The 19,530-nt window shown below is 32.2% G+C and overlaps 1 long non-coding RNA gene across 1 annotated transcript; it reads left to right on the forward strand.

Moving 5' to 3' along the window:
- Positions 1 to 1,378: 1,378 nt before the first annotated feature.
- LOC127139659 (uncharacterized) lies at positions 1,379 to 17,475 on the forward strand. Its single transcript, XR_007809978.1, has 3 exons — positions 1,379 to 1,570; positions 2,527 to 2,815; positions 16,814 to 17,475. It is a non-coding gene; the product is annotated as an uncharacterized LOC127139659 (long non-coding RNA).
- Positions 17,476 to 19,530: the final 2,055 nt, after the last annotated feature.

The following is a 19,530-nucleotide window of genomic DNA, read 5'->3' on the forward strand; positions in this document are numbered from 1 at the left end:
TTGGTATGTGGGTAAATATTGGTAAAGCTTTGCTTGAGCAGATAAGTTCCTAATGTTACTTTACTTGACCTTACTTAACGTCACTTGAAACCCACTGTCTCCACTTGAGCCACTTTACGGGTTCCAACACACTACATGCTTGGCAACGTCTGAATAAAACATAGGAGGAATGTGTTAAAGCTGCAGTATAAACAGGTCATCTGCAGGTCAGTGTAAGCCCTTAGAAGGTATTTAGAAACCTTAAATTTAATTCACAAAAATCTAATTTATTCCTCTCCCTTTATGTTTTTTAACTTACAATAAATTTTGTTAATTGGTTGATTCAGACCAGGAAACATTCATGATATCATTTTATTGTTATACACTGTTGGGAACCACTAAAGAAAAAGTTAATCCATATCTCCCCTACTGCTTTCCCATCATACTGTCATAATTTGATGGTAAAACAGGTATAAAATTTCATTTTATGTGGTATTAAAAAAAGCTCATAAAAACTTGAACACTGCAGAAACCCTTATAAAGTAATTAACATTTTGGGAAATGTACCTTTACCGATCCTTCTAAAGCTTAAATAAGAGAAAATACATTTTTTTAAACTTGAAAACAAAGCTGCTGAATCTATGAGGTAAAAAAAACAGCGATTAGTGATAACGTAAGGGTAATTAACGCTGGTTAATGACAGTGTTTTATTGCTGCAAGCGTTTAATTATAATCAATTATTCTCTTTGGGCTGCCCTAGTGCTGTAAACATAGCGTCTGTAGACTGGGCTCACCTCTGTTTTCAGAAAGGTAAACCCTTGCTGGATGCATCGCAGTAGAGGATGAAGTCCAGAGACGATCAACAAAGCCACTCAGATGGATGCAGAGGCCCTGATGGATCCCCACGAGTCAGCTGAGAATTCAGAGGCCGAGGATGTCACATGACTGACAAGGTAAAGTCGAAGGGGCAAGAGAGGACAGCGCCACCCTTAACAAATGTCTTGGTCCCTCAGATCAAAATTTTAGACGTTAAGAAAACACATTTTAATTGATTATCCAAACAAAGAATGTGTTAAAAGTTAACGCAATTAATCTCACTAGTTTAAAAGTCCGACGAAAGAGATACAAAGTTATACATCTCATCTCTGTATCCCTCCGCGCTCGCTCTCTGTGTATCTGTGTAGCTTCACAGCCCCCAACATCACCCCCATGTATGGATGTATCATAAAACATCCACGATCCAGACCACATCGGCCTGTATTATAAGAGCAATCAGAGGCGGTTGCTAGGCGGAACAGGATCAACTGGCCAACTGGCGTTTTTTCTGCCGTTGTTGGCTTGCTTGTTTTGTCATTGGCTGTGTCGTGTGTCGTCATTGGTCGATGATGGGAGGGGCGCAGAGAGGCGGAGAAACAAAGTCGGAAAACAGATTAAAACCAACGCTAGAAGCGGTACCTCGGTTTGCCAGTACTATGAGAAAACTTAACCGAAGAAAAAAAAACGAAGAAGCCTGGATACTAAAACAAGCTTTGAAGCATTTGTTTGTCGAACACGAGTGAGGCTGGACGCTGAACACACCTGCGGCGCGAAGGTAAGGCTAAGGAGCTAACTAGCTAGCGGCTAGTGTTAACGGCGAGCGTTAGCATTAGCCTTCTCTTTTGACCTTATTTCCATTTTCAGTGGTTTTCATCGCGTGGGTAAGAGTGTGTTGTGTTTCTGTGACTGAGGCGTCCTTGACATGAGTTGTGAACCCCCCAACGTGGACGGTGAAAACCCAATAAGTCTGTTTAAATCCCTGATGTAATCGTTTACAGTTACTTTGCCAACATCTTAAATCTCTTTGTAATTTTGTGTTCCATGCTGGCCTCAGTTTATAGCAGTCTGTCATGTTGGCCTCGTTTTGTGTCAATTTGTGGTCATTTTGTGTTATATTGCGTCTGTACCTGGATGCTTTGTACTTGGATGTCGATGTTAACAACAGCAAATTTGAGGTGCTTGATAACTTTTAATCTCAAAGGCGTTATCAGTATATTGACTTGAGTTTAAAGTTGACAATGATTAAATCTCTAGGAGTTCATTCAAATACAGTGTCTGCAAATTTGTGTATTAAAATAAAAATGGCTGACTTCCTGTTGCTTTTTTAATACATCTAGGTGTGTTATACACGTGGTCCAAATTTCGTCCACATAGGAGAAACTAAGCCCAATGGGGGGTCACTTTTGAATGTTGCCTTTGCAGGCTTCCATCTTGGGCCCTAATAAAAAAAGTAATATGTAATGGTAACAGTATTAGAGGTAACAGTAAAGTAGTAGGAAATAGAAGGAAAATGTCACGTTATAGTAAGACATCAAAAATGTCAAAAAATCCTGCAGTATAGTAAAGCATCAAAAATGGTATAGTAAGGCATAAAAAATGTTTTGTTAAATGTTCTGGTTCAGCTGTAATGTTGAATGTTTATCTGTGTTTTCATGGCTAAACTGTTGATGAGGAATAGGTAGTAGTGTATTGATCATTTTCTTTTGTATGTCTCTCTTTGATTTCCTCCAGGTGTCACCACTTCGTCCACCACTTCGTCCCCGACCTCGTCCGTGATCGCAGAGACATGGTCCATCTTCAGAGAGACATTGTCGAGGATGAGGGAGACATTGTCCACCATCAGAGACATTGTCCATGACTCACAGAGACATGTGCTAAAGTTGGTGGTGACGGAGTTCCCCAAGTTGACTGCATCACCCACGATCAGAGAGACAGTGTCTATGATCACAGAGACGTAGTCCATCGATCACAGAGAGACTTCGTACAAGAAGTTCTTTGAGACCAGGGCAGAGGCCTCCAGGTAATTCACAAACAGCTTTACATAACCTGTCCAACACAGAGCACTGACATTAAATTGTTTATGTTCAGTATTCACTATATCAGAAAAGTGTATTAAGTGATCTGCAATGTAAAAATAATGTATACATAATCTGTAGTAATAGAAGTAATGTTAAAGAAATGAGCAATATCAGAAGTAAGATGTGAGAGTCAAAGTAATCTGTTACTAGATGTAATTTGCAACAATAAAAGTTAATTAAAAGGTAAAAATTAATTTGGAAGAAATATGAAATAAGTCAAAAAATGTCATAGTATAGTAAGGCATCAAAAAATGTCATAGTATAGTAAGGCATTAAAAATGACAAAAAATGTCATAGTATGGTAAGGTGTCAAAAAATATCACAGTATAGTAAGGTGTCAAAAAATATCATAGTATAGTAAGGCGTCCAAAAATGACAAAAAGTGTCATAGGAAGGCGTCAAGAAATGGCAAAAAATGCCATAGTATAGTAAGGCGTCAAAAAAATGTCATAGTATAGTAAGGTGTCAAAAAATGGCAAAAATGTCATAGTATAGTAAGGCGTCAAAAAATGTCATAGTATAGTAAGGTGTCAAAAAATGACAAAAAATGTCATAGTATAGTAAGGTGTCAAAAAATGTCATAGTATAGTAAGGCGTCAAAAAATGGCAAAAAAATGTCACAGTATAGTAAGCGTCAATGTCAAAAAATAAGTGTCAAAAAATGTCATAGTATAGTAAGGCGTCAAAAATGACAAAAAATGTCATAGTATAGTAAGGCGTCAAAAAAATGGCAAAAAATGTTACAGTATAGTAAGGCGTCAAAAAATGTCATAGTATAGTAAGGCGTCAAAAAATGTCATAGTATAGTAAGGCGTCAAAAAATGTCATAGTATAGTAAGGCGTCAAAAAATGACAAAAAATGTCATAGTATAGTAAGGCGTCAAAAAATGTCATAGTATAGTAAGGCGTCAAAAAATGCACAAAAAATGTCATAGTATAGTAAGGCGTCAAAAAATGACAAAAATGTCATAGTATAGTAAGGCGTCAAAAAATGGCAAAAAATGTCATAGTATAGTAAGGCGTCAAAAAATGGCAAAAAAATGTCATAGTATAGTAAGGCGTCAAAAAATGCAAAAATGTCATAGTATAGTAAGGCGTCAAAAAAATGTCATAGTATAGTAAGGCGTCAAAAATGGCAAAAAATGTCATAGTAGTAAGGCGTCAAAAATGTCATAGTATAGTAAGGCGTCAAAAAAATGTAGCAAAAAAATGTCATAGTATAGTAAGAGCGTCAAAAAATGTCATAGTATAGTAAGGCGTCAAAAAATGACAAAAAATGTCATAGTATAGTAAAGGCGTCAAAAAATGAAAAAATGTCATAGTATAGTAAGGCGTCAAAAAATGAGCAAAAAATGTCATAGTATAGTAAGGCGTCAAAAAATGACAAAAAATGTCATAGTATAGTAGTAAGAAGGCGTCAAAAATGGCAAAAAATGTCATAGTATAGTAAGGCGTCAAAAAATGTCATAGTAATAGTAAGGCGTCAAAAAATGACAAAAAATGTCATAGTATAGTAAGGCGTCAAAAATGTCATAGTATAGTAAGGGCGTCAAAAAATGGCAAAAAATGTCATAGGTAATAGTAAAGGCGTCAAAAAATGTCATAGTATAGTAAGGCGGCAAAAAATGTCATAGTATAGTAAGTCAAAAAGTCAAAAAATGTCATAGTATAGTAAGGCGTCAAAAAATGGCAAAAATGTCATAGTATAGTAAGGCGTCAAAAAATAGTCAAAAAAAAAAATGTCATAGTAAAAAAAATGTCATAGTAGTAAGCGTCAAAAAAATGTGTCATAGTATAGTAAGGCGTCAAAAAATGACAAAAAATGTCATAGTATAGTAAGGCGTCAAAAACAAAAAAGTCATAGTATAGTAAGGCGTCAAAAATGTCATAGTATAGTAAGGCGTCAAAAAATGACAAAAAATGTCATAGTATAGTAAGGCGTCAAAAAATGGCAAAAAATGTCATAGTATAGTAAGGCGTCAAAAAATGTCATAGTATAGTAAGGCGTCAAAAAAATGGCAAAAAATGTCATAGTATAGTAAGGCGTCAAAAAATGGCAAAAAATGTATAGTATAGTAAGGGTCATAGTAAGTAAATGGGTAATCAAAAAATGTCACTAAAAAATGACAAAAAATGTCATAGTATAGTAATCAAAAATGTCATAGTATAGTAAGGCGTCAAAAATGACAAAAAATAGTCGTCAAGTCATAGTATAGTAAGTCAAAAAACAAAAATGTCATAGTATAGTAAGGTCAAAAAATGGCAAAAAATGTCATAGTATAGTAAGGCGTCAAAAAAATGTCATAGTATAGTAAAAAAAAAAAATGTCATAGTATAGTAAGGCGTCAAAAATGACAAAAAATGTCATAGTATAGTAAGGCGTCAAAAAATGTCATAGCGTCAAAAATGTCATAGTACGTCAAAAAAATGACAAAAAATGTCATAGTATAGTAAGGCGTCAAAAAATGTCATAGTATAGTAGTCAAAAAATGACAAAAAATGTCATAGTATAGTAAGGCGTCAAAAATGTCATAGTATAGTAAGGCGTCAAAAAATGGCAAAAAATGTCATAGTATAGTAAGGCGTCAAAAAATGTGTCATAGTATAGTAATCAAAAAATAGTACGTCAAAAAATGTCATCAAAAAATGTCATAGTATAGTAAGGCGTCAAAAAAAAAAATGTCATAGTATAGTAAGGCGTCAAAAAATGGCAAAAAATGTCATAGTATAAAGGCGTCAAAAAATGTCATAGTATAGTAAGGCGTCAAAAAATGTCATAGTATAGTAAGGCATCAAAATGACAAAAAATGTCATAATAGTAATCAAAAAATGTCATAGTATAGTAAGGCGTCAAAAAATGTCATAGTATAGTAATCAAAAAAAAAGTAAAAAAAAGGCAAAAAATGTCATAGTATAGTAAAAAAATGTCATAGTATAGTAAGGCGTCAAAAAATGTCATAGTATAGTAAAAAAATGGCAAAAAATGTCATAGTATAGTAAGGCGTCAAAAAAAAATGTCATAGTATAGTAAGGCGTCAAAAAATGTCAAAAAATGTCATAGTATAGTAAGGCGTCAAAAATGTCATAGTGTATGTCAAAAAATGACAAAAAGTCATAGTATAGTAAGGCGTCAAAAAATGTCATACAAAAATGTCATAGTATAGTAAGGCGTCAAAAAATGGCAAAAATGTCATAGTATAGTAAGGCGTCAAAAATGACAAAAAATGTCATAGTATAGTAAGGCAAAAAATGTCAAGGTAATCAAAAATGTCATAGTATAGTAAGGCGTCAAAAAATGGTCATAGTATGGGCGTCAAAAAATGTCACGTGTCATCAAAAAATGTGTCATAGTAAGTAAGGCAAAAAATGTCATAGTATAGTAAGGCGTCAAAAAATGTGTCATAGTATAGTAAGGCGTCAAAAAATGGCAAAATGTCATAGTATAGTAAGTCAAAAAATGTGTCATAGTATAGTAAGGCGTCAAAAAATGTCATAGTATAGTAAGGGTCAAAAATGTCATAGTATAGTAAGGCGTCAAAAATGACAAAAATGTCATAGTATAGTAATCAAAAAATAGTGTATTGTGTCATAGTATAGTAAGGCGTCAAAAAATGAAAAAATGTCATAGTATAGTATGTCATAGTATAGTAAGGCGTCAAAAAATGGCAAAAAATGTCATAGTATAGTAAGGCGTCAAAAAATGTCAAAAATGTCATATAGTATCAAAAAATGGCAAAAAATGTCATAGTATAAAGGCGTCAAAATGTCATAGTAATAAGCGTCAAAAAAAAAATGTCAAAAGTCAAAAAAATAGTAAGTAATCAAAAATGGCAAAAAATGTCATAGTATAGTAAGGCGTCAAAAATGTCAGCAAAAAATGTCATAGTAGTAAGGCGTCAAAAAAAAAAATGTCATAGTATAGTAAGGCGTCAAAAAATGTGTCATAGTATAGTAAGCGTCAAAAAAAAAAATGTCATAGTATAGTAAGGCGTCAAAAAATGTCATAGTATAGTAAGGCGTCAAAAAATGTCATAGTATAGTAAGGCGTCAAAAAATGGCAAAAAATGTCATAGTATAGTAAGGCGTCAAAAAATGGCAAAAATGTCACGTCAAAAAAATAGTATAGTAAGGCGTCAAAAAAAGTATAGTATCAAAACAAAAAATGTCGTAAGGCGTCAAAAAATAGCGTCAAAAATGACAAAAATGTCATAGTATAGTAAGGCGTCAAAAAAAATGTCATAGTATAGTAAGGCGTCAAAAATGACAAAAAATCAAAAAACATAGTATAGTATCAAAAAATGTGTCATAGTATAGTAAGGCGTCAAAAATGTCGTCAAAAAATGTCATAGTAAAGTCGTCAAAAAATGTGTCATAGCGTCAAAGTCAGTCGTCAACACATCGTCAAAAAATGTCACGTGTGTCATAGTATAAAAAAAATGTCAAAAATGTCATAGTATAGTAAGGCAACAAAAAATGTCACAAAACGTCAAAAAATCAAAAAATGTCATAGTATAGTAAGGCGTCAAAAATGTCATAGTATAGTAAGGCGTCAAAAATCAAAAAATGTCATAGTATAGTAAGGCGTCAAAAATGCAAAAAATGTCATAGTATAGTAATCAAAAAATGTCATAGTATAGTAAGTCAAAAAATGCATAGTATAGTAAGCGTCAAAAATCAAAAAATGTCATAGTATAGTAAGGCGTCAAAAAATGTCATAGTATAGTAAGCGTCATAGTATGTAAGTCAAAACAAAAAATGTCATAGTATAGTAAGGCGTCAAAAAATGTCATAGTATGTCAAAAATGTATAGTATAGTAAGGCGTCAAAAAATGTCATAGTATAGTAAGGCGTCAAAAATGGCAAAAAATGTCATAGTATAGTAAGGCGTCAAAAAATGACAAAAAATGTCAGTCAAAAATGTCACGTCAAAAATGTGTCATAGTCGTCAAAAATGTCATAGTATAGTAAGGCGTGTCAAGTATAGTAAGGCGTCAAAAAATGTGTCATAGTATAGTAAGGCGTCAAAAAATGTCATCGTCAAAAAATGACAAAAAATGTCATAGTATAGTAAGGTCAAAAAATGACAAAAAATGTCATAGTATAGTAAGGCGTCAAAAATGTCAGCAAAAAATGTCATAGTATAGTAAGGCGTCAAAAAATGTGTCATAGTATAGTAAGGCGTCAAAAATCAAAAATGTCATAGTATCATAGTATAGTAAGGCGTCAAAAAATGGCAAAAAATGTCATAGTATAGTAAGGGTGTCATAGTATAGTAATCACGTCAAAAAATGCAAAAAATGTCATAGTATAGTAAGGCGTCAAAAAACAAAAAATGTGTCATATAGTAAGGCGTCAAAAAAAAAAAAATGTCATAGTATAGTAAGGCGTCAAAAAATGACAAAATGTCATAGTATAGTAAGGCGTCAAAAAATGTCATAGTATAGTAAGGCGTCAAAAAAGTCGTCAAAAATGTGTCATAGTATAGTAAGGCGTCAAAAAATGTCATAGTATAGTAAGGCGTCAAAAAAAAAAATGTCATAGTATAGTAAGGCGTCAAAAATGTCATAGTATAGTAAGCAAAAAATGTCATAGTCAAAAAATGTCATACAAACAAAAAATGTCATAGTATAGTAAGGCGTCAAAAAATGACAAAAAATGTCATAGTATAGTAAGGCGTCAAAAAAAAATGTCATAGTAAGTAAGGCGTCAAAAGTCAAAAAATGTCATAGTATAGTAAGGCGTCAAAAAAAAAAATGTCATAGTATAGTAAGGCGTCAAAAAATGGCAAAAAATGTCATAGTATAGTAAGGCGTCAAAAAATGTGTCCAAAAATGTCATAGTATAGTAAGGCGTCAAAAATGTCATAGTATAGTAAGTCAAAAAAAAAAAATGTCATAGTAAGGCGTCAAAAAATGTCATAGTATAGTAAGGCGTCAAAAATGACAAAAAATGTCATAGTATAGTAAGGCGTCAAAAAATGTCATAGTATAGTAAGGCGTCAAAAAATGACAAAAAATGTCATAGTATAGTAAGGCGTCAAAAAATGGCAAAAATGTCATAGTATAGTAAGGCGTCAAAAAATGTCATAGTATAGTAAGGCGTCAAAACCATCGTCAAAAAAATGTCATAGTATAGTAAGGCGTCAAAAATGACAAAAAATGTCATAGTATAGTAAGGCGTCAAAAATGTCATAGTATAGTAAGGTCAAAACAAAAAATGTCATAGTATAGTAAGGCGTCAAAAAACAAAAAATGTCATAGTATAGTAAGGCATAGTAAAAGTCAAAAAATGTCATAGTATAGTAAGGCGTCAAAAATGTCATAGTATAGCGTCAAAAAATGACAAAAAATGTCATAGTATAGTAAGGTCGTCAAAAAAATCAAAAAATGTCATAGTATAGTAAGGCGTCAAAAATGTCAATAGTATAGTAAGGCGTCAAAAAAAAAAATGTCATAGTATAGTAAGGCGTCAAAAAATGACAAAAAATGTCAAGTATAGTAAGGCGTCAAAAAATGTCAAAAATGTCATAGTATAGTAAGGCGTCAAAAATGTCATAGTATAGTAAGGGCAAAAATGTCATAGTATAGTAAGGCGTCAAAAATGTCAAAGCAAAAAATGTCATAGTATAGTAAGGCGTCAAAAAATGTCATAGTATAGTAAGGCGTCAAAAATGTCAAAAAAGTCATAGTATAGTAAGGCGTCAAAAAATGGCAAAAAAATGTCATAGTATAGTAAGGCGTCAAAAAAAAAAATGTCATAGTATAGTAAGGCGTCAAAAAATGTCATAGTAAATCAAAAAATGTCAGTATAGTAAGGCGTCAAAAAAATGGTGTCATGTATAGTATCAAAAAATGTCATAGTATAGTAAGGTCAAAAAATGTGTCATAGTATAGTAAGGCGTCAAAAAATGTCATAGTATAGTAAGGCGTCAAAAATGTCAAGCCAAAAAAACATAGTATAGTAAGGCGTCAAAAAATGTGTCATAGTATAGTAAGGCGTCAAAAAATGTATAGTATAGTATCAAAAAATGTCATAGTATAGTAAGGCGTCAAAAAATGGCAAAAAATGTCATAGTATAGTAAGGCAGTCAAAAAATGTGTCATAGTATAGTAAGGCGTCAAAAAAAAAAATGTCATAGTATAGTAGGCGTCAAAAAAAAAATGTCATAGTATAGTAAGGCCAAAAATGCAAAAAATGTCATAGTATAGTAAGGCGTCAAAAAATGTCATAGTATAGTAAGGTCAAAAAATGTCATAGTATAGTTCAAAAACAAAAAATGTCATAGTATAGTAAGGCGTCAAAAATGTCATAGTAATAGTAAGGCGTCAAAAAATGCAAAAAAATGTCATAGTATATAAGGCGTCAAAAATGTCATAGTATAGTAAGGCGTCATAGTCGTCAAAAAAAAATGTCATAGTATAGTAAAAAAATGTCATAGTATAGTAAGGCGTCAAAAAATGTGTCATAGTATAGTAAGGCGTCAAAAAATCAAAAATGTCATAGTATAGTAAGGCGTCAAAAAAAAAAATGTCACAAAAAATGTCATAGTATAGTAAGGCGTCAAAAATGGCAAAAAATGTCATAGTATAGTAAGGCGTCAAATGTCATAGTATAGTAAGGCGTCAAAAACAAAAATGTCATAGTATAGTAAGGCGTCAAAAAATGTCATAGTATAGTAAAAAATGTCAAAAAAAAAAATGTCATAGTATAGTAAGGCGTCAAAATGTCAAAAATGTCATAGTATAGTAAGGCGTCAAAAAATGACAAAAAATGTCATAGTAAGTAAGTCAAAAAAAAATGTCATAGTATAGTCCAAAAAATGTCATAGTATAGTAAGGCGTCAAAAAATGTCATAGTATAGTAAGGCGTCAAAAAATGTCATAGTATAGTAGGCGTCAAAAATGTGTCATAGTATAGTAAGGCGTCAAAAAATGTGTCATAGTATAGGCGTCAAAAAATGTCAGTATAGTAAGGCGTCAAAAAATGTCATAGTATAGTAAGGCCAAAACAAAAAATGTCATATATAGTAAGGCGTCAAAAATGTGTCAAGTATAGTAAGGCGTCAAAAAATGTCATAGTATAAGTAAGGCGTCAAAAAATGTCAAAAAATGTCATAGTATAGTAAGGCGTCAAAAAATGTCATAGTATAGTCTCAAAAAATGTCATAGTATAGTAAGCGTCAAAAAATGGCAAAAAAATGTCATAGTATAGTAAAGCGTCAAAAAAATGTCATAGTATAGTAAGGCGTCAAAAAATGTCATAGTATAGTAAGGCGTCAAAAAATGGCAAAAAATGTCATAGTATAGTAAAAAATGTCATAATAGTAAGGTCAAAAAACAAAAAATGTCAAGTATAGTAAGGCGTCAAAAAATGTCATAGTATAGTAAGTCAAAAAATGTCATAGTATAGTAAGGCGTCAAAAAATGGCAAAAAATGTCAAATATGAATATGAGTATAGTAAGTCAAAAATGTCATAATGAATGACAAAAAATGTCATGTATAGTAAGGCGTCAAAAAATGTCATAGTATAGTAAGGCGTCAAAAAATGTCATAGTATAGTAAGGCGTCAAAAAATGACAAAAAATGTCATAGTATAGTAAGGCGTCAAAAAATGTCATAGTATAGTAAAAAAAATCAAAAAATAGTATAGTAAGGCGTCAAAATCAAAAAATGTCATAGTTAGTAAGGCGTCAAAAAATGTCATAGTAGTAAGGCGTCAAAAAAATAGTATAGTAAGGCGTCAAAAAATGGCAAAAAATGTCATAGGTGTCATAGTATAGTAAGGCGTCAAAAAATGGCAAAAAATGTCATAGTATAGTAAGGCGTCGTCAAAAAATGTCATAGTATAGTAAGGCGTCAAAAAATATGGTATAGTAAGGCGTCAAAAAATGGCAAGTATAGTAATGTCAAAAAATGTCAGTATAGTAAAAAAAATGTCAGTCAAAAAATGTCATAGTATAGTAAGGCGTCAAAAAATAAATGTCATAGTATAGTAAGGCGTCAAAAAATGTCATAGTATAGTAAGGCGTCAAAAAATGACAAAAAATGTCATAGTATAGTAAGGCGTCAAAAAATGTCATAGTATAGTAAGGCGTCAAAAAATGTCATAGTATAGTAAGGCGTCAAAAATGTCAAAAAATGTCATAGTATAGTAAGGCGTCAAAAAATCAAAAAATGTCATAGTATAGTAAGGCGTCAAAAAATGTCATAGTATAGTAAGGCGTCAAAAAATGTCATAGTATAGTAAGGCGTCAAAAATGGCAAAAAATGTATAAGTAAGTCAAAAAATGTCGTCAAAAAATCAAAAAATGTCATGTCATAGTATAGTAAAAAATCAAAAAATGTCATAGTATAGTAAGGCGTCAAAAAATGTCATAGTATAGTAAGGCGTCAAAAATGTCATAGTATAGTAAGCGGCAAAAAAATGTCATAGTATAGTAAGGTCGTCAAAAATGTCAGTATAGTAAGGCGTCAAAAAATGGCAAAAAAATAGTATAGTAAGGCGTCAAAAAATGACAAAAAATGTCAGTATAGTAAGGCGTCAAAAAATGTCATAGTATAGTAAGGCGTCAAAAAATGGCAAAAAATTCATAGTATAGTAAGGGTCAAAAAATGTCATAGTAAGTAAAGGTCAAAAATGTCATAGTATAGTAAGGCGTCAAAAAATGTCATAGTATAGTAATCAAAAAATGTCGTCAAAAAATGTCTATAGTAAGGCGTCAAAAAATGTCATAGTATAGTAAGTCAAAAAATGCAAAAAATGTCAAAAAATGTCAAGTATAGTAAGGCGTCAAAAAATGGCAAAAAATGTCATAGTATAGTAAAGTCGTCAAAAATGTCATAGTATATAAGTCAAAAAATAGTCCGTCAAAAAATATGTATAGTAAGGCGTCAAAAAATGTCATAGTATAGTAAGGCGTCAAAAAATGACAAAAAATGTCATAGTATAGTAAGGCGTCAAAAAAATGTCATAGTATAGTAAGGCGTCAAAAAATCAAAAAATGTCATAGTATAGTAAGGCGTCAAAAAATGTCATAGTATAGTAAGGCGTCAAAAAATGTCATAGTATAGTAACAAAAAAATGTCATAGTATAGTAAAAAAATGTCAAAAAATGTCGTAAAAAAATGACAAAAAATGTCATAGTATAGTAAGGCGTCAAAAAATGTCATAGTATAGTAAGGCGTCGTCAAAAAATGGCAAAAAATGTCATAGTATAGTAAGGCGTCAAAAAAATGTCATAGTATAGTAATCAAAAAATGTCATAGTATAGGCGTCAAAAAAAAAAATGTCAGGCGTCAAAAAATGGCAAGTATAGTAAGGCGTCAAAAAATGTCATAGTATAGTAAGGCGTAATGTCCGTCAAAAAATGTCATAGTATGTCAAAAAACAAAAATGTCATAGTATAGTAAGGCGTCAAAAAATGTCATAGTATAGTAAGGCGTCAAAAAATGACAAAAATCATAGTATAGTAAAAAAATGTCATAGTATAGTAAGGCGTCAAAAAAAGTAAGGTCAAAAAATGTCATAGTATAGTAAGTCAAAAAATGTCATAATAGTAAGGTCAAAAATGTCATAGTATAGTAAGGCGTCAAAAAATGTCATAGTATAGTAAGGCGTCAAAAAATGGCAAAAAATGAGTATAGTAACAAAAAATGGCAAGTATAAAGGCGTCAAAAAATCAAAAAATGTCATAGTATAGTAAGGCGTCAAAAAATGTCATAGTATAAGGCGTCAAAAAATGTCATAGTATAGTAAAAAAAATCAAAAAATGTCATAGTATAGTAAGTCCAAAAAATGTCATAGTATAGTAATCGTCAAAAAAATAGTATAGTGTCAAAAAATGTATAGTATAGTAAGGCGTCAAAAAATGTCATAATAGTAAGGCGTCAAAAAAAAAAAATGTCATAGTATAGTAAGGCGTCAAAAAATGTCTGTCAAAAAATGTCATAGTATAGTAAGGCGTCAAAAAATGTCATAGTATAAGGCGTAAAAAATGTCATAGTATAGTAAGGCGTCAAAAAATGTCATAGTATAGTGTCCATAGTATAGTAAGGCGTCAAAAAATGTCATAGTATAGTAAGGCGTCAAAAAAATGTCATAGTATAGTAAGGCGTCAAAAAAATGGCAAAAAATGTCATAGTATAGTAAGGCGTCAAAAAATGCAAAAAAATGTCATAGTATAGTAAGGCGTCAAAAAATGTCATAGTATAGTAAGTCAAAAAATGTCATAGTATAGTAAAAAAATGTCAAAAAATGTCATAGTATATAAAGGCGTCAAAAATGTCATAGTATAGTAGGCGTCAAAAAATGTCATAGTATAGTAAGGCCGTCAAAAAATGTCAGTAAGGCGTCAAAAAAGTCAAAAAATGTCATTATAGTAAGGGCAAAATGGTCAAAAAATGTCATAGTATAGTAACGGCGTCAAAAAATGTCATAGTATAGTAAGGCCGTCAAAAAATGGTCAAAAAAAGTCAAGTCTTCATATAGTAAGGCGTCAAAAATTGACAAAAAATGACAAAAATGTCATAGTATAGTAAGGCGTCAAAAAATGTCATAGTATAGTAAGGCCGTCAAAAAATGACAAAAAATGTCATAGTATAGTAAGGTCTATCAAAAAATGTCATAGTATAGTAAGGCTGTCAAAAATGACAAAAAATGTCATAGTATAGTAAGGCTGTCAAAAAATGTCATAGTATAGTAAGGCGTCAAAAAATGTCACAGTATAGTAAGGTGTCAAAAAATGTCATAGTATAGTAAGGCCGTCAAAAAATGTCATAGTATAGTAAGGCATGCAAAAAATGTCATAGTATAGTAAGGCGTCAGAAAATGTCATAGTATAGTAAGGCGTCAAAAAATGGCAAAAAATGTCATCATGTATAGTAAGGCGTCAAAAAATGGCAAAAAATGTCTACAGTATAGTAAGGCGTCAAAAAATGACAAAAAATGTCATAGTATAGTAAGGCGTCAAAAAATGTCATAGTATAGTAAGGCGTCAAAAAATGTCATAGTATAGTAAGGTGTCAAAAATGACAAAAATGTCATAGTATAGTAAGGCTGTCAAAAAATGTCATAGTATAGTAAGGCATCAAAAAATGTCATAGTATAGTAAGGCGTCAAAAAATGACAAAAAATGTCATAGTATAGTAAGGCGTCAAAAAATGTCATAGTATAGTAAGGCGTCAAAAAAATGGCAAAAAATGTCATAGTATAGTAAGGCGTCAAAAAATGTCATAGTATAGTAAGGCGTCAAAAAATGAAAAATGTCATAGTATAGTAAGGCGTCAAAAAATGTCATAGTATAGTAAGGCGTCAAAAAATGACAAAAAATGTCATAGTATAGTAAGGCGTCAAAAAATGACAAAAAATGTCATAGTATAGTAAGGCGTCAAAAAAATGTCATAGTATAGTAAGGCGTCAAAAAATGTCATAGTATAGTAAGCGTCAAAAAATGTCAAAAAATGTCATAGTATAGTAAGGCGTCAAAAAATGGCAAAAAAATGTCATAGTATAGTAAGGCGTCAAAAAATGGCAAAAAATGTCATAGTATAGTAAGGCGTCAAAAAATGTCATAGTATAGTAAGGCGTCAAAAAATGACAAAAAATGTCATAGTATAGTAAGGCGTCAAAAAATGTCATAGTATAGTAAGGCGTCAAAAAATGGCAAAAATGTCATAGTATAGTAAGGCGTCAAAAAATGTCATAGTATAGTAAGGCGTCAAAAAATGACAAAAAATGTCATAGTATAGTAATCAAAAAATGTCATAGTATAGTAAAAAAATGTCACAAAAAATGTCATAGTAAGGCGTCAAAAAATGTCATAGTATAGTAAGGCATCAAAAAATGTCATAGTAAGGCGTCAAAAATGTCATAGTATAGTAAGGCGTCAAAAAATGGCAAAAAATGTCACAGTATAGTAAGGCGTCAAAAAATGGCAAAAAATGTTAAGTATAGTAAGGCGTCAAAAAATCAAAAAATGTCATAGTATAGTAAGGCGTCAAAAAATGTCATAGTATAGTAAGGCGTCAAAAAATGTCAAAAAATGTCATAGTATAGTAAGGCGTCAAAAAATGTCATAGTATAGTAAGGCGTCAAAAAATGACAAAAATGTCACAGTATAGTAAGTAAGTTTTGAATTGATATCAAAACAGGGATTTTGTATTGCAGAAATGCCAGATTCTCTCTACTTGGAGCCTGCAATTAAAATGTGTAAGGCTTAAAACACAAATCTCTGGCAAAAAGCCATAACCCTAACCTCTGGCTTCAAGTGGCTACAAAAATACCCTAACCCTAACCCTAACCTGTGGCTAAAAAAATTCACTTACAGACAAAAATAGGCTAGTATAGTAAGTAAGTTTTGAATTGATATCAAAACAGGGATTTTGTATTGCAGAAATGCCAGATTCTCTCTACTTGGAGCCTGCAATTAAAATGTGTAAGGCTTAAAACACAAATCTCTGGCAAAAAGCCATAACCTAACCTCTGGCTTCAAGTGGCTACAAAAATACCCTAACCCTAACCCTAACCTGTGGCTAAAAAAATTCACTTACTTACAGACAAAAATAGGCAAAATATTCAGTGTTCAGAAGTATTTATTTGAGTAAGAGAAGATTCATCGGTCCAACAACAGCAAAAATGAAAAGCTGACATATAAAACAAGATAATACATAACAATATATAAGAATATGAACAGTATAAACAGGACTACGTACACAGTAAAAGATTTGAATTGAGTACTGATATTGTACTCAACGCAAAATGAAAATCTAACCTTACCCACAAACACTGAGTAGAGGTATGAATGTGTGTGTCTGTGGAAAACAAAGACAACTATTTTGTCTTAAACCGCATGTCATAGTTCAGTAAAGTGTTGAAAACATGAAAAAATGTCAGAATAGTTTGCTGATCAGTGTCTGTGATTAACATGTTCTTGTCTCTGCAGGAAGAGAAGACGACAGCAGCTGAAGACCTGAAGTGGATGAAAGAAAACAAAAGCGTTACAAAGCTGTTGCTTAGATAAAAGACCACCACCATCTAACTGCTGTAAACAGTGTTGGTTTCCTGTTGTTCAAGTGAAAACACTTTTCTCTACCAACTGTAATGTAGTCATGGGCACATTTTCCAAAGACTAATATGTCTTTATTAAGCACCTGTGAGAACATTCAACTGCTTATGATACAACTAGTTAATTAATAATTGTATCACAGGCAGTTAGATGATCACAAAGATGCTTAGTAGACACGTTCATATTTGCAAAATGTGCTCATAACATTAACTCTGACCAGCTCTAACAAGTGTTTCCTTGTGGTCAAATGCCTGTCATTATCTTTGCTCTGTTGTCTGGAATAAAATCATTATAAGTGTCTTTCTAAACTTTATATATATTTAATATATTTTTGTAAGGTTTTACATTCATTGTTCAGATATTTTTTAAAGGTTTTAATTATATTATTAAAGGCGGCAATTTTTTACAGGTTTCATGCCTTAATTCTTACAGGCTGAATATTTAAAGGTTTTAACCTTATGTTTTAGACCCTTTTCTATTATATTCTAAACTAAGGTTTGAGATTTTCTGTTTTATATATGTTATACATATTTTTTAGATGTATTTTTTGCTAACATTGTTGAATACTAATTAATTAAAACTGATAAGTTACAGCAGCTTTAATTTGTTGCTATTTGTTCCAGACAAGAAATTTTAAAGAGTCAAATTGCAGCTGAGATGAGTCAGACTGAAAAGAATAAACCAACACTGACCTTTTGGAAATGTCTTCACGTCTCTCTCTTCTCTCTGTGCATTAATGGTTGAAGTTTGAATCCTGTGGAGAAAAACACAACATTAATATAAAGATGTGACTTTTAAAACATCAAAATAAAAGCACAGAGTGTTTCTGGGTATTGAACTTCAAACTGTCAAAAGATAAAGAGGTAAAAGACAAATCTACAAAGAAACCAGAGTGTGGACTAACTGGTTCTGGACTAATCAGAACTAGTTCAAGAATTAAATTTGCTTTATACACAAAAAACACAAGCTGCTGCTCTGACTGGAGAACTGACGCCACCAGCTCCTGATATTCACACAACAGTAGTGGATAGAAATGTTTGTTTCTCCAAAGTCAGTTAAAATTTGAACTAAATTTGATTGATAGAAGCCAAAATGAAGCAAATTGACAGCGATTCTAGTGTGAAACCGAACTGAATATGTTCTTCACATATTTATGATTTACTGTACTAATGAGAAAGACAGAGACAGAGAGAGAAAGAGACAGAGGGAGAAAGAAATCCCCCCTCCTGATCAAAGTAAGCAAAGGTCTGATCATCGGTTGGTTCTACAGATGATCTTGTCAAATTGTCCTGTGGTGTGAGGTGTGTTCAGAGTGATTTTACCTTCCCTGATCTGCTCTTAAGACGATCAGAGCCATCTCGATAAATATTAAACATGTTCAATACTTCTGATCAGAAATCCTGTTGTGTGGGGGGAACACTTGAGGAAAGCCAAGCAGGCACTCTGTGGATTATCACATGGAACGGAACGATAGCCAATCAGGAAGCAAGCTGACTGAAGATGGAAGCACAGCAAACAACTGACATCATAGTTCGCCATGCTTGTTTACTCTAAAATTGTGAGATTTGAAATTCTGAGAGTCCAGACTCTGGTTGTTGGTGGTGAATCTGTTAGGGTGGGGTTAGGGTTAGGGTGACTTTTTCTCTGCACATCACACGCTATAAGAACACACTGTAAAATCTGACATTATTGCCGGTCACGTGTGTGGTCTCTCACATTTTCTACATCGGGTGAGATTTTAAAAATCTTTTAGTGTGAGCCAGACTTAAGACAGTGAGGGAGAGAGGAAGAGAGAGAGAGAGAGGGAAAGGGAGAGAGACAGACAGAGAGCTGATGTTTAAATTCTTCATTTTCTTTGAACTGTATATTTATGAACTATGTAAATAAACTTTAACAATGAGTTATGCCTTAGTGTGACAAATCAAATCAAACTATTCAGACTTAAGGTCAATTACTGAAGATCTATAATTTAATGTCAGTACTCGGTGTTGGACAGTTTGTAAAGCAAACTGTTTTACCTGGAGGCCTCTGTCCTGGTCTAAAAGAACTTCTTCATTGTACAAAGACTCTCTATGATCATGGACAAAGTGGTGACACCAGGAGAAAATAAAAGAAATATACAAAGGAAAATGATCAATACACTTATGACCTATTCCTGATTAACAGTTTAACCATAAAAACACAGATAAACATTCAACATTACAGCTGACCCAGAACATTCTCCAAACGTTAGAGGAGTGTCTCAGAAAATGGGCTGTTTACGAGTAAACCTGGAAAACGCAAGTACAACACTTGAAGAACAAACAATCTCATTGATAAAGAGTAGTTCACCTCCAAGACCTGACCAGTGTAGAAGAACACAACACTGAAAACTAAACATTAGAACCTTGACAACAACACTTTGAGTTTTGAGATGAATAGATTAATTATGTTACTAGAATATGACTTTATTGATATCAGAGAGAAAATCTATTTTTAAAATAGTAAAATAGTAATCTCAGCTCATACATTGTGACCTACTCTAGAGGCCTGAAACATTTGGAAAAGCACAGGGTTAAAATCTAGTTTTCAAGCTTGTATTTAACACAAAACCG

The sequence above is a fragment of the Lates calcarifer genome, linkage group LG3 (assembly GCF_001640805.2).
Source record: "Lates calcarifer isolate ASB-BC8 linkage group LG3, TLL_Latcal_v3, whole genome shotgun sequence".
Lineage (NCBI taxonomy): Eukaryota > Metazoa > Chordata > Actinopteri > Centropomidae > Lates > Lates calcarifer.